Source organism: Bos indicus, chromosome 13 (genome assembly GCF_029378745.1).
Source record: "Bos indicus isolate NIAB-ARS_2022 breed Sahiwal x Tharparkar chromosome 13, NIAB-ARS_B.indTharparkar_mat_pri_1.0, whole genome shotgun sequence".
Classification (NCBI taxonomy): Eukaryota; Metazoa; Chordata; class Mammalia; order Artiodactyla; family Bovidae; genus Bos; species Bos indicus.
The window spans coordinates 76,758,517-76,770,907 of record NC_091772.1 but is presented as its reverse complement, the minus strand read 5'-3'; positions in this window follow the sequence as shown (position 1 = coordinate 76,770,907).

Genomic DNA, 12,391 nt, shown 5'->3' with positions numbered 1-12,391 from the left:
GTCTTGAGTGTGAAAATGGTATTGATATTATGTAGGAAAATGTCTTTCTCCTTAGATACTGTTTAGTATTTAGTATTCCTAAACACTCCTCAGTGTTTAGGAATGAAATATTGTGGTCTCTGCACCAGTGTCTCAAATGGTTTAGACAGAAAGGACAATCTACACACACATGCACACATACCCACAATCATCCACACTCTATAAATAATGCTCACAGAAAGAGAAGACTCATGTGTTGCCTGGTATTGCCAGCTGGTGAATCTCGATGAAGTGTATGTGGATGTTAACTGTATGACTGTAAACTTTTTTTTTTTTATAGGTTTGATGTTAAAAGAAATAAGTTAGGGGGAAAATAAAGAAAAAAAAAATTCAGAAGGGATTGTGGTCAGGATTGTGGGTAGCCACCATGTTCCAGGCTGGAGCTGATGCTATGCCATGAGGAACTAGCCAGGTTTTTTTTAACCTCCAAATATTACATCTAGACAGATTTGAAGAACAATTCCCTCTCTTATTGAACAGAAAGAGCTAATGAGGGTGCTTCTCAGGTGGCTCAGTGGTAAAGTATTCACTGGGATCAAACCAGTATTTCCTGCATTGGCCACTTGTCTGGGAAGATTCCACGCACCGTGAGGCAACTAAGCCCGTGTGCCACAACTCTTGAGCCTGTGTGCTATAGAGCCCACGTGCCGCAACTACTGAAGCCCATGTGTCCTAAAGCCCGTGCTCCGCAGCAAGGGAAGCTACTGCGATGAGAAGCCCGAGCACAGCAACTAGGGTAGCCCCTGCTCACCGCAACTAGGCAAAGCCTGAGCGCAGCAACGAAGACTAGAGCAGCCAAAAGATAAAATAAGTACATGAAATTATTTTTTAAAAAAGAGCTAACAAGGAAAAGAGGTAGGGTGGGGCGGAGTGGGTGGAGCTTTAACTAAAGGCAGGAATTTGTTAATTGGATGTCTGAACCAGGCACTGTGGTTGGTTATTTCCTCTTATATTACTTATATAGGTCCAACAGACAAGAAAATCAAGACATAGAGAAGTCACAAACTTGTTCCTGGTAAAACCCCATCATCTCAGATAAAGGTGCCAGTAGAGAAATCTAATTAATCCACTTGATCATAAGGATAAAGGATCAAAAGCTTCCTGAATAGAGATTTTTAAAGACTGGAGTTTATCTGTTTTGCTATCTTTGTAGCAGGAAGGGTTGGGTCCTTTGGGCTGAAACGTCTGTGGTGACACCTGGACACCTCACTGAGGCTGATCCTGGACTCTGAGGGCAGGGCCGGGAAAGCGGTAACGTCCTCTCTGCTGGATAAACAGTTTGGGTGCCGCCCTGGTGCGCCTTCTTCAGCAGGTAGCTCCTCCCCTTCGCTTTACAGCGGGAAAAGAGGCCCGTGGGGACACAGCCTGCTGGGCTGAGCCCATGGGTGGATAGTGGGTCTGGTTTGGACGGCCTCCAGACCCCTGCCCAGTGCTGCATGGGAGTCAAAGCTCCATGAGCAGAAACTAACGGGCTGCTTCCTCCGTTTGAAAAGCTCCTAAGACTGTAATGAGGCACACAGGCTTCTGGTTTCTATTGTAATACGATGTAGTGGCTGGCGTGTGAGAATTAGGATGTTTTATTTGGGGTGAACGGGTGGAGATACTGGAGTAGGAAATGAGAACCCTCTCCAGTATTCTTGCCTGGAAAACTCCATTGACAGAGGAGCCTCACGGGCTACAGTCCATGGGGGTCACAGAGTCAGACACTATAACTGTGCATGCACACGGATGGGGCTGTATTTCACCCTCCCCCAGCCCCGCACTGAGGGCATGTTGCCACAGACAGCCTGGGGGGCAAGTGACCAGAGGAGCCCCATCCCATCCGCTTTTCAGCTACAGAGATGATTTGGCATGGGGTGGGATCTGTCTCTTGAATTGAAGTTCTGACTCTTCACTCTTGTCGTCTTTTTGTGTGTACTTGGCCCTCAAAGAATAGGCCTGTTTATTACAAACTAACATCCCCTTTCCTCGTGTAAGAGGTGAATTCAACTGAGTCTGAGATCGGTGAACAGCTCAGCATCTGATTGCTCCCAAGGCAAATCCGCCAGGCTCTTCTCTCCATGGTGTTTTCCAGGCAAGGATACTGCAGTGGGTTGTCATTTCCTCCTCTGTTATCCCCACCCGTTCATCCCAAATAAAACATGCTGATTCTCATGTGCCAGCCACTGCATTGTATCAATAATACAGAAGAATGTGGAAACTGCCCACATCGTAACAGTCTTGGGCCAGCTCCTAGCACTCAGCACATCCCTGTAAAGGCTGACCACGTGCTCCAGAACCAGGCCAAGGAAGGGTTGGCTAGCGGACAGGTATTGAGGAGGAGAGGTGGAGCAGAATTTAGTTTTGCTTTTTCTAGAAAAAGCTTTTAGTTCAAAGAGGTGGTTGAGAGCAGGAACTCTGACAGTGCCAGTTACTGGCTGGGCAGCCATCCTGTGCCTCCATGCTCTCATCTGTAAAATGGGGATAAGTAGTACCAGGATCCACGGAGGACTGAGAAATGTAATACGTGTAGGGTACTGAGAACAGCACTTGCCCAAAAGTAACTCCCAGGAAGTTAAATCGAAAACTGTGCTGTGAAGCTTTGGTACTCAGTTTAGTTGGATTTGCCTCAGATGGGCTTTTACCCCTTTGCATCATCCTCAGATAATAAAGACCTCAAGCCATTACATGTGGTCCTTGCTGGGAAGGAAAGGCACCATGGTGTCATTAGAGGAGTCTGGGGGCCTGATCTAGACCCTGGGCCAGGATTGGGGGATGATGTGAGACACAGAAGAATCCCCCAAGGAGGTAATGTTTCATCTGAGACAGGACAGGGGAGCTGCAGGTGACTAGGTGAGGAACTCGGGTCGGGGAGGGGAACATTCCAGGAGTTGGGGGTGGATAGCATGTGCAAAGGCCCTGAGTGCTGGGAGCCCGGTATGTCCTGCCAGGACAAAGAGCACACAAAGGTGGGAGGTGAGACTGGCAAGGGACAGGGACCTAGGGAGTCAGGGCTCTAACCTAAGGGAGCTGTAGAAACCTCTGGAAGGGTATGATGACTCGGGTCAGATTTGCCCTTCAGATGTTTCCAGTTACAACAGGAAGTTCTTGTCTAGGGCTATTCTTTTCCACCTGATTCCCCATCACAGCCTGGTTCATAGCTCAGAATCTGGGTGGGATGGCAGAGCTCAGTTTTAGGGCCTTGGTCACATCTCAGGAGAAAGTTGAAGAGATGATCAGGAAATATGCAGCAGGAACCCCTGGCGTGGCCAGCAGAGGTCTGAGACTCAGTCTGCAATGGGACTTGTCTGGACCCAGCCTCATGCTGGGTTTGAGGAGAAGCCTCAGGACCATCTGCAGTCACAGGGGCCACGGAGGGACCAGTGAAGGGTCAGGATGGAAGCCCCTGGCTTTGGGAGTGTCGGCTGGTGAGCACCAGCTGGCTGGGAAGGTCAGATCCTGCCAGGGCTGCAGGTTTACATGGGGACCCGGGAGACACAGGTGATCTCTGTGCAAATACCTTCGGTGCCCACGGTTCACATCCCTGTAGTCCATGGGGTCGCGAAGAGTCAGACACGACTTAGCAACTGAACAGCAACAGAAGTGTGAAGTTATTACAATTCCTCGAGGGGATAAACCCCTGCCTGTCTGTTTCATCTGTGCTTATTGTGGGCTGAATTACCTATTTCATTAATTAACACAAGTAGTATTTGCAGTAAGAAAAGAGAATTAGCTAAAAAGAGGGGAAGCAGTGGAATTCCATCACGGGGACGTTTGTGGATAATTAAGGGGCCGACGCAGGGCTGCTCGCCAGTGAGGCCCTCCCCTTCTGCCTGTTGCCTCCCCATCACGGCGCAGGCATGGCTTTGTTTTTGAGCATGAAGAGTCTCCTAATTAAATCTTATTTGTCAAGAAGGCGAGATGTATTTGTGTTTCCTCTGGCTCTCATTGTCATAAACTTTGCAGTGTTTTCTCTGAAAAATGCTCCTTTCGGCTTGACAGAGCCGGGCTGTCTGCTGGTCTCTCTCCTATTGTGAGAGGAAACGCTACAAGTGCTTTGTCAGGTAATCATTTATCCTCCTTAAAGGATCCCCGAAGTCATCATCTGAAAATTACAGCTTCTGAAAAATAGTAAAATGCCCACTTTAACATATTGTCACTTGTCGGAGTGGTTTTGCCTCCCCCTCAGAGTCATTAAGCCTGTCAATTGCCCGTGTTAATGACCTCTGGCTTTAAACGTGGTCCCTTCTGCCCATCACTTCTGGGGCTTCGATGCTGACACTGTATCTCGCTCAGCTTCTCAGATGCTCTGTAATGATGCCCAATTAGTAATGCATTCTTCCCTTTCTCCATCTCACTCTAATTGCTCTAATTTATGTCCCTTGATAATCCTGCCTCCATGCATGTCATCTGTACCTCTGTGGAGTAGGAGGGTCTCAAGTTCAAGGTTCCTGGTCGGTAAATAGCAATCAAAACAACTTTGAGTTCATGGACATCCTTTGCAAGCAACATTAAGTACCCCATCAAGAAAACAGGACCTTAGTATTGTTGGTGAGTAGCAGATAATTTATGAGCTTGTCAGCATAATCCACGGTCCCTGATCTATATCAATATGAAGTAAGAAACCATTTAAGAGGAGATAGGAAAACATGGCACACCCCCTCCCCCTCCTCCTCCCGTTTGACATCGACTCATTCATGTATGAAATTGAGTCTTTGTGATGGTGAAGCATTAAAGATCCTGTGTAGTCAAATTAATATCATGCAGCCACAGAGTGGAAGGGCTTCCCTGGTAGCTCAGATGGTAAAGAATCTGCCTGCAAGGCAGGAGACCCAGGTTCAGTCCCTGGGTTGGGAAGATCCCCTGGAGAAGGGAATGGCAACCCACACCAGTATCCTTGCCTAGGGAATTCCATGGACTGAGGGGACTGGCAAGCTACAGTCCATGGGGTCACAGAGAGTCGAACACGACTGAGTGGCTAACACTAGAACTAGAGAGTGGAAACAGGTTATTAAATGTCCTCTACTTTGCTTTCCTTCCAACAGAAAGAATAAAACAACAGAAGGCTTAGTTGCAAGTGTGAATTCATGTCCAAGGATTCATGAAAGCATCATAGACTGAGAAACAGAAAGATGGGTAGATGTCCCAGAAAATTCAGGTTAAAAAGACTTTTATTGGAAGCGTCATAGTCATCCAGGCACACCTTGTAGAGTTTATCCCTCCTTTCTTCTTCTGGAAGAACCTCAGGGGACATGCCAACATTTAGTGGAAATGTCGAAGCATCACTGAAGTTCCTTAAGCCAAGGACTAGTGTTCAGGTTCCAGCCCTGCCAACGCCTGTGGTTTCACTTCCCTGCCAGCCTGTGGACTTATTCAAACAACTCATTTGGTGCATCTCAGTTCTTCCCTCGAAGAATTGATGCTTTTGAACTGTGGTACTGGAGAAGACTCTTGAGAGTCCCTTGGACAGCAAGGTGATCAAACCAGTCAATCCTAAAGGTAATCAACCCTGAATATTCACTGGAAGGATGGATGCTAAAGCTACAATACTTTGGCCACCTGGTGTGAAGAGCCAACTCATTGGAAAAGATTCTAATGCTGGGAAAGATGAGGGCGGGAGGAGAAGGGGACGATAGAGGATGAGATGGTTGGACAGCATCGTCGACTCAGTGACATGAATTTGAGCAAACTCTGGAAGATAGTGAAGGATAGAAAAACCTGGTGTGCTGCAGTCCATGGGGTAGCAAAGAGTCAGACATGACTGAGCAACTAGCGGTATACAATTTATCTGTCTGTTCTTCAGTGAGCTTGAGGGATCATGCTAAAGAAGTGGGGGACCCTCTGCTGACCCTGCATCCCACACTGGGCGGCAGATCCATCCTTGAAGGGAGATTGGGGCAGCACGTCTCCTTGCCCTGGACCAGACTGGAGATGGGCACCAGGGGCTAAGGTTGCATCCCAGGCTTTTCCTCTGGCCAGCTGTGTATGTGTGAACAGACCAGACCTTGGAGTCAGTTTCAGATTCCATAAAATAAAGTCTATACAGTGGAAAGAACTGAATTGCACTGCCTCTAAGGTGCACCTTGCTCCTATCTGTTGGGTCTGGTGGTGGCACATAACTGATGGAGTCTCACTGGTGCATCGTAATCTACTTGTCAACGTTTTATTTCTGAGTGACGCGTGGAACAATGACGCATCATCTGGTCAATGTTGTCTTCGACGTGTGAGATGCAGCAGCATCGGACACTGACCAGCTCTCACGAAGGTCAAATGTGACAACATGGGGGTGCAGAGGGCTTTGCAAATTATAAAATGCCTCTCAGCTCTGCCTAAGGAGCGTCCTTGGCAGACGTAACGTGCCTCTTCTCCAAGCCTCAAGCTCCTTGTTCTTTCATCGAGGATGGTGGACCAGGATGGTGAGATTTTCTCTGCTGGGTGATGTCTCAACAAACCCAAGGCCAGGCCTGGCCACTTTGAGCAGAATTCTCCTGGATGAATGGAGATGAAAGCCCCGGATGAGATGTCTCTGAGGGACCTTCCAGGTCTGACATTCTAGGATGGGTGAGGGTCTCCCAGAGGACTTGAGGAAAGGGCAGAGGTAGAGGCTGGCACCACACACTCCAGGCACCGCTCACACCCACCATGGCGGGAACGGGGCCCCCTGGAGGTGTGCAGGGAACATGCCCCCTGTCACATGGCCTCAGTGCTGTTCTTCAGGGAGTGGGGGGAGAGGCCCTGAGCACGTGCTGCTTGGTGCACAGCCCGAGGGGCCGTAGGGAGAGAGGCCCCTTCAGAGCAAATGGAAATCTGACAAGGACACTGTCCCCCAGAGAAGGTCAGGAGGGATGTGTGTGTGTGTGTGTGTGTGTGTGTTGGCCATGTCTCCACAAGGCAAAAGCAGCAAGCAATTTGTTCCTGAGCTAATCTCATTAGGGCAGTTTAAGGGAAGGTCTGCCCAGCAGGGTACCTGGAGGCAGGTGTCTCTAGGAGACACGCTGTTCTGACGCCCCCACCCACACCCGGGTACTGACCGCAGCGCTGGAGCCACGGTGGGGACCGCAAGTGTGCTGATGACTCGATTGTGAGCATCTGTACCTATGAGACTCAGCTTCTGGTTTGCGGCTCGCAGAAACTGTAGCTTTTTTATTTTCTAAATGAAAAATCATTTTTATCGTGAAAGTGATAAATATTCATTGTGCAAAGAATTAACCCCACGAGTAGAGCCTTGTAGCATTTCTGTTGGAGTCAACAGTCCCGAGAGCTGCGTTTTCCATAAGGATCTACCGTGTGTCCCCCCCCCCCCCCCACCAGTGCTCCTAGAGGGGAGCTGAGGCTCCCCAGGCTCACTGTGGTCTGGCCCCAAGTGACGCCTGGGGACAGGGATCATTTCCGGCTGCCTGTGATCCACTCCCCTCTCTGAAGCTGCCCGACGTCCTTTAGGGAATCGCCCCTCCCTCATGTAGGAGGGGTGCTGGCTAAGCCCCGGTGACATCGGTGACAACGTCCCTCCTGAAAGCTGAGGGGCGAGGCCCACCCTCTCCACCTGTCTTTCCTGAAAGGTGAGCACTTAGCCTGACCCCTCAACACTCTTTCCTAGGACTTTGTTTTGAGCAACTGAAGGAAAGAAGAGAAATTAAAGGGAGATCCCTTCTCCCAGGCAGTGTCGCTGTGAGATGCTCTTTCTTGGCCCCACGGAGTCCTGTGGTCCCTGCCTGGTCCTCCCCGTCTCTTCTAGGCTGTGGGGCTCAAGATCCTTCAGGGAGAGCCCATTGTCCTCTCATCACCAAGTGGGTCTCTACAGTTTGCAACCAAGAACCCTAATTACCCTTGTGGTCCATCTGGCCATTCAGGTGAGATCACCCTCACCCCTCGCCCTCCTGCTGCCTGGAGAAATGATAACCCGCTGGTGCCAGCTCTTACCAGGATCCCGCTTTTGAAACTGCAATCCTGAGCGGGTTGGAAAATTCAATGCCTTTTTAATAAGTGGGCTCTTTGGGGCAGGGGAGCTGGTACTTTTACTGTGAGGGTCTTTCTCCTTTGGTGATAATTGAAGTTCATAATATTCATCAGAGGTCATTAATATTACTTTTGTGGAAAGAGCAACATCCAGACCAACCTCCAGAAGGATTTCTTTCACAATCTAATCAAATTATATGCAATTTGAACAAGAGTTTTTATAAGCAGTGTGCCCAGCCAACTTTCAATAACATAAGAATTAAAAAATACTTTTCTTCCTTCTCCCACCTCTGCTCCACCCCAGGGAATTGTAGAGCTTGAGAAATTGAGTTCTGGGATGACTTCCATAATTAAAACCTCACGCTTGTATAGCAATGGTAGGAATGAGCCCGGCTACTCCAAACCAGACTGATCCATGATTTCCTTGGTCTTTGTTTGAGTCAGGATTCTTGCTGTTAAATGAAGAAGCTCAATTCAAATCAGCTTAAACAAACAAACAAATGGAAAACAAAGAATTAAGGGCTCATGTAACTGAAGAGTTCGGAGACAGACTGACTTCAGGTATGGCTGTATCCAGGTGCTCAAAAAATGTCATCTGAACCCAGTTTCTCTGCATTTCTTAAGTCTAATGTTCTTTGGTACTGGCTTCAAATGAAGTCAGGCAGAAGTCTGGGCTTATCTTCTCCCGGCTGAGTCATACTGGTGGAAAGGGAGCTTCCCACCCCCGCTTTTTATTTCATACTAGAGCAACCTTTTGATTGAGTTTCATTTGGACAATTATTCTCATGTGCTCCTCCTTGAACCAGTTGCAGTGGCTAGCTTTCGAACTGTAGTGCTAGAGAAGACTCTTGAGAGTTCCTTGGACTGCAAAGAGATCAAACGAGTCAATCCTAAAGGAAATCAACTCTGAATATTCATTGGAAGGACTGTTGCCAAACTGAAGCTCCAATACTTTGGCCACCAGATGCAAAGAGCTGACTCGTTGGAAAAGACTCTGATGCTGGGAAAGGTTGAAGGCAAAAGGAGAAGGGGGCAACAGAGGATGAGATGGTTAGACAGCATCACTGATTCAAAGGACGTGAATTTGAGCGAACTCTGGGAGATAGTGGAGGCAGAGGAGCCTGACATGCTACAGTCCATGGGGTCACAGAGAGTTGGATATGACTTAGCAGCTGAACAGCAAGGGAGAAGTAGATACTGATGGACCAGGCCTGGAGTGTGTCTACTCAGACGCCAGAGACTAAGAAGTTGGGAGAGGTAGCTTTTCCAAAGGAGAATCAGGAATCAGAAGAAGGAGTGACAGATGCTGGGGAACAAGCCTGTGAAGTCCTAAACTCATCCATGCCAGTCTCTCTCGTTGCTCATAGTGGTTGTATGTGGTGACCCTCTGATGTGGAGGACACAGCCCTCATTCTCTCCTATTGCTGGCTCCAAGCCTGCCTCCCCTGAGAAAGAATACTTTCAGAGAATGGAAGTTGAAGGTGCAAGGGTGCCCCCTGCCAGACTCTCTGAGGTGTCCCTGCTCTGAGCGCCCCACCGCAGGGCAGCTCTTCACCCTCCACGGCCCTGGCACCCTCTTCCTAACCCTTTCTGGGAACACGCTGTGGGTCTTTGAGACTCATGTGAGAGTGGAATGAAGATCAACTCAGGGGCCAGGTCACCTTGCATAAGTGTGGTTATCGAGCCAGCTTTCGTGGAGCCCAGAGGAGAAATACAGGCTTCTGGAGTCAGACTTCACGGGTTTGCATCTCAGCTCTGCCAGTTACAGTTCTGTGGTCTTGGCTACGCCACTTAGGTTCTGCTTCTGTTTCTTCACATTTAAAATAGGTCAGATAATATGTATTGACCTGTAAGTGTGGTTTCGAGGATTAAATGAGCTAATGTGTGCCCCTAGAGCACACAGTCAGTGCTCAGTGAGTGTTACCTGCCGCCACACCATCTGATGGTGCGCTTCCCCTGAGAGAGTTACGATTCACATCCATTTCGAAGATGGGAACATGTGACACGAAGCACTTGCACCTCTCACAGACACCTCCCTTGGTGCCTGGCTCTAAATCACCAACGTCAGGAATAAAGGAGAAACAGGTTATCAAAGATGACTTGCATTTAACGCCCTCCTCGCAGGCTCCTGACAGCACCACCTGATTTAATGACTACCAAATGCACAGTGAAAGTGTGTTTGGTGGGTTCCCAGCAGAGCATAGGGCTTCCCTGGTAGCTCAGCTGGTAAAGAATCCGCCTGCAATGCAGGAGATCCCGGTTCGATTCCTGGGTGGGGAAGATCTGCTGGAGAAAGAAATGGCAGCCCACTCCAGTATTCTGGCTTGGAGAATTCCATGGACTGTATAGTCCACAGGGTTGCAAAGAGTCCGACAAGACTGAGCAACTTTCACTCACAATGGAGCATAAAAGAAGGGAACTTATGTGCCAGGTATGGGGTGAGGATTCTCCCTGTGCTGTTTCCTTTACTATTTTGTCGACCTGTGAGGTGGGTATCATACCGGTTTTGTGGATGAGGAAAACAAACTCCAGATGAGTTAAATAATTTGCCCAAAGTCACACAGTAAGAATCAGAGTTGGGATTTGAATCCAAGGCAGTCGGGTTTCAAAACCCATACAGTTTTTTTTTTTTTTTTTAACTTTTTAAAAACTTTTCAACTCTTAGCACCACATATATGCTGGTGCTAAGAATGTTGTCAAATTCCTTGAAAGATAGGGGCTTCCCTGGTGGCTCAGTGGTAAAGAATCTGCCTGCCAATGTAGGAGACACGGGTTCGATCCCTGGCCCAGGAAGATCCCATGTGCCGTGGAGTAACCAGGCCCGTGCGCCACAACTATTGAGCCTGTGCCCTGCAACAAGAGAAGCCAGCGTGGCAGGAAGTCTTCACTGCAGCTAGAGAGTAGCCCCAGCTCTCTGCATCTAGAGTAAAGCCCGTGCAGCAACGAAGACCCAGCACAGCCAAGAATAACAAGCTAAATAAATAAAAATTGTGAGAAAAATTCTGTGGAAGACAAAGGTTTCTAACAAATTAAATTGTTTTTTATCTTATATTGGGGCATAGTTGATTAACAATTTTAGTTTCAGGTATACAGTAAAGCGATTTGGTTATACATGTATCTATTCTTTATCAAATTCCTTTTCCATTTAAAAACCCATGTAATTTTAATTCCACGTCCTTCTTTAGAGGAACAAAACAGACCCCAAGGGTGCCGTCTGTCTCTTGGATGGCTCATGGGTCACTGGATAGCCAAGCAGTGTCCACATTTTTTATTAAGACATTCATTTCAGAAGAACATTCTGAAGGACTTCATTACTTTTAGTCACTATTTCGCAATTAATTAGGAACCGTTTTTGATGAATGAGGGATAGGAATCGAGTCTCAATGGCTCAAGGAAAGTTAGGGCTGGCATCACAACCGAAACCTGCAGAGGTGGACGGGTCCTGCCCTGGCCGAGTGCAGAAGAGCTGCTGCTGGATGTGGGAGATGTGACCCCGCAGGGAAGCTGGTCAGCAGGGGGCGTGGGTGTCGCCTGAGAGCGCAGCCCCTCAGCTCTGGCGCTCAGATCCTGTGCGGAGAGTGGTCACCCCTGCTGGTGGGCGTCCTGTGTCCAGCGACTGTCCCCACAGGAACAGACTGGTACATACTGAGAGCTGTGCAAATCTGATTGCAAATCTGATTCGATGTGTTTCATTGTTCTCCTAATCTGTACAGCATTCACTGCAGGGACCAGCTAGTCCTGGGTCCCACCTTCTCAGGGTTGGATAGGAACCCACCTTCAAGTCAACCAAGAAACCAAGTCCCCGCCCGACCGAGAGTCATCTGTGCCCAACAGCCCTGCACTGGGAGAAGAACCGCGTCAGTGACCCACAGTGTAGATGGGAGCTTCTCTGACCTGAATCCAAACCCGCCCCCTGATGGGAGGCCGAGGAGTTCAGCTGTGGGGCTTGGTCACCCAGCGAGGGTCTGCTGGTTAGCACGTGGTCAGTGGGCACCCCTCAGAACCCGAGACTCACCTCTTCCATCCTCTCGAGGCAGGGGTGCCCCGGATGCCGGTTCATCGACTGCGCGTGGTGCCAGGGTCTCCCGAGCACCATGTCCCGCTGGTGACCCATCTCTTGACACCCCTGGGCGCCGGGCCCCGCCGACCGCTTCACCCTGGAGGCCGGTCCCAGAGCCTATTTCACAGCTCATTCAAGAGGAAAACGAGGAGGATGTTTCCATTTCACCTGTTAAAGGATTTAATTCCCAAGGGACTTGGTCACCACGGCATCAGTGTGGCCTGGTTCCCAGGTCATTTTTAATTTGTATTCTGATGAAACCTCCCAAACCCCATCAAGCTCTGCCTTGGGCCCCAGTGGAAGTCACACGGCTGGGCCCAAGGGGACCTCTGGTCAGGGGTCTGGGGGCTGGAAGGG